This window comes from Halyomorpha halys, unplaced genomic scaffold (genome assembly GCF_000696795.3).
Source record: "Halyomorpha halys isolate HHAL.00 unplaced genomic scaffold, Hhal_1.1 Scaffold346.1, whole genome shotgun sequence".
Taxonomy (NCBI): domain Eukaryota; kingdom Metazoa; phylum Arthropoda; class Insecta; order Hemiptera; family Pentatomidae; genus Halyomorpha; species Halyomorpha halys.
In genome coordinates this window covers 234,431-237,971 of record NW_027106417.1, presented here as the reverse complement: position 1 = coordinate 237,971, position 3,541 = coordinate 234,431, and the positions used below count along the sequence as shown (strand labels likewise).

Genomic DNA, 3,541 nt, shown 5'->3' with positions numbered 1-3,541 from the left:
CACGTAGTCCTCCACTTCTATTGTTAATGATCGTTTATTGAAGTAAACACCATAATTTTGAAAAATAAAACATATATGACAACATTTCTCACATGGTGATATTCTGGTTCAAACCATAAAGACAGAAGGCCTTTAAACTATTACCACTTCACATTGAACAATCATAACATGTTCCAAAATGAAACTGTCACCTTCACAAAACCAAAACTCACTCGTCTGAACATACGAGTTCCCAGAATCAAACTGTCGCCTTCACTCAAACAAAATACACTCGTCTCAAACATATCGCTCGTGTTTTTATTTCATCATGACAACCGTAACACCTCTTGTCTGAACAGATCTAGCCAGTGTTTTTATTTCGCCATGACAACCGCAACACCCCTTGTCTACGTAGATATCGCCAGTGTTTTTATTTCACCATGGCAACCGTAACACCCCTTGTCTACGTAGATATCGCCAGTGTTTTTATTTCACCATGGCAACCGTAACACTATGCTTGGCAGACTCATTAATTTTTTACTATTAATTACACATTGTTTTCATTAAAGTAATTAAAAATTGCGGTAAAATAACTGACTTTTTTTCTCCTCGTGGGCTCAGCTACTATTGTAACTTACTCATGGACCAGTAGGGAAGAATCTAAGAAGACGATATTTCTGGAATATTACAAGATAAAATGCTGCTATGGAGCCCAAGTGACAACGATTCAACAAATGACTTATTTCACTCACTTGATATTACTGTTCCTCCCGAACGTCGAGTGTTGGTGAGATACGGTTAAATCAGGCACGGTAGCTAAATCAAGTTGTAATACAAATTTTTGAGAAAATACGAAGTGTTTTTCTGTTCTAAAATGCTACGTTTCTGGTTAGCAGTGTTTCGACGCCTGATAGGGGTTCCAGAAATATGATTTTATTATTCATTTATGCATTTCTATTTGTTTACGCCTTAATGTATAATTACCTTGTAAATAGTATTTGAGTTTTATTAGTATTTAATTTTGTTATATTTAGTTTTATTTTTATTATTTTAATTGGATTTAGTTATTTAAAAAGGAAAATGTGTAATTATATTTGTGTGTTATAATGAGTAATAGAGACAGTTGCTAGGTGCTGATGATTGTTGCGAAGGCGTCACCCTAGCAGCGGACCTACATTCTTAGTTTTTTAAGGCAGTTCCGACTAATTAGTGGCCCTGGTAGCGTCATTAGCAGCCCTGTCTGCATTTGGTTGATATTATTTTAGTTGACATTTTTTGAGTGTACTCGTCGTCATAACAGTTCGGAACCATACCACTTCTGTGTTTCGATTTTAATATGAGTTCCAATTAATTAAGTAATTAGTGGCCAACCACTGAACCCAAGGAACGTGTGTAACCAGCCCTGTCGGCGTTCATTTTGTCGGCTCACTTAATACAATACGACTGTTGAATATTTGGACCATCGATGAGTCAGACCTACAGATCTCGGTAGCACTCTTCCTCTGACCTATCGGAGTGGAGCAACCTTTTGTCGTGCAGTATTTATTTTATATATTTGTTTCTTTTGTGTAAATTAGTTTTATTGTCATTTTCATAATTTATCGAACTATTTTATTTTTATCTTAAAGGCCTTTTTATTTTTACTTGTATATTTTGTTTATGTCAGTTTTTGAAATGTTTAAATTGGCCAAATAAATGTTTAACCCGAGCCAGTTTGTTTTTTATTCATTTTAAAGCCTTCCAACAAAAAGACATAGTCGATTTGAGGTGGCTTTAACACTATTATATATCTCTATATCCTAAAGGGAACCGAGATACAATTCTTATAAATGTATTATTATATATTTAAACCAAGAAATTAATACCACATACCCATTCAGTGTCATGTTCAGTTCACTATGCTATGCTTATCAGTTGGCAAGCCAGTAAGTAGTCTTAATAAAAAATAAAATACAATTTAGCCGGGTTAGTATTATTTTATATTTAAAACTAAGGTACAATGATATAAGAGAGTGCTGAATATTTATATGCTATGGATTAAGAGTATGAGATGAGACCATAATGAGTTTTACTTAGATTACTTCGCCTTAGAAAAAACTCTCTTAGAAATATTACTTATCTCTAGTTTGTGCTTTGGTTCGGGAGTTCCTCTTCCACGCTTCGTTGGAGCCCTAGCCGACTTGCAGCTCTTCCAACTGTCTTCCCCTGAATCCCTCTCGCCTTGTTGGACATATCCGTCAACCTCTTTTACTGTTTGACCTCTCAAGGACCCCTCCTCCTTCGCTCTTCGTTGCTAAAACTCTCTTGCTTCCTATCTGCTTTTCTTCTAGCTATTCAATACGGTAATTATGTTAAGGTGCGGAACCTAGGACTCGTTCCTGAAACCCCCAGGGAGTGACGGTCCTATCTACAGGTGACCAACCAATTCTAACAACTATGGTGGGGTGGGTGGGTCAAGTTTTTCATTTTTTGAGACCCCCACTTAATGAAAAGAGTCAACGATCCACCGCAGTCCGCAGAACTCAGATTGATAGACTTGCGCCTGAGCTACGGATGGCCCTTTGTAGGGAGTATGTTGATCGATTTACGACATGTGACAACCTCACAAGAGGAGTTCATAACTCAAAAAAAGGCAATCCTTCACCCTACTAAGACCCCAGGGAACGACGGTCCTATTTAACTTTTGAAATATTTGCTTAAATCGGGAAGATAATACTTAAGATAGTTAAATCGATATTTAAAAAACTCTTGAAATTGAAAACGGCATGAGCTCGGTGGGCTTCCTCCTTGATATTCAGGTAACTTCATGCTCTATCGCTAATTTTGGGGGCTGATCATGATGTAAGTCTATGATGTGATGCATTATTGACCCTTAATCCCCCCCCACCGGTGTAAGCCGACCCCTTATACCTGCTATTTATGAACCGGCAAATACTGATAAGGAATACCCATTATACCTATTTAACTTTTTCCTCAACTCGGTATTGTCAATACATAGCAGTAAATTATCAAACATGTTCCCCATTGTTTGAATTGTTGAAACACACCTAAAGATTTTTGTTTTTGTTTTAGATTCCTGGAAGTTACTGATATTTCGGCCTGACACCATATAACTGTCAACAATGAACTCTTTGTTAATTCTGCTGCTGACATCCATTGGTGCAGTTTTAAGTGTGAGTATTGCAATGTCTTAATTGATATAGAATAGAATATATACTCAGCTTCGTTTGTTTTTTTTTTTGGGGCTTTTTTTTATTTTTTTGTTTTTTGACCCACCAACTTTTATTGTAAAAAATCACAAATAAAAATATAAAAACATATATTATATAAATATATTAATATGCAAAATGTTCTTATTCTGCCTTTTGGCATTTAACACATATTCATCCGATAGTTTTTTTGAAACTATCTGTAGAAATGATATGGTCAATATTAAAACAACGTAAGTTGTTAAAAACCATATATTTTTCTATGAAATGATATAAAAGAAATTTTTATTCTTTATACACTTTGATCGAGTCTGGCACCCGGGACTGCTTTACAAACTCCGTAAATTCCTACC

General features: G+C 35.6%; 1 long non-coding RNA gene across 1 annotated transcript in view; it reads left to right on the top strand.

Moving 5' to 3' along the window:
- LOC136795147 (uncharacterized) overlaps positions 1-3,541 on the top strand; it is a 60,264-nt gene that overhangs the window by 4,087 nt on the left and 52,636 nt on the right. Inside the window, exon 2 of the long non-coding RNA XR_010842705.1 lies at positions 3,052-3,152. This is a non-coding gene — a long non-coding RNA (uncharacterized lncRNA). The remainder of the gene's footprint in view (positions 1-3,051; positions 3,153-3,541) is intronic.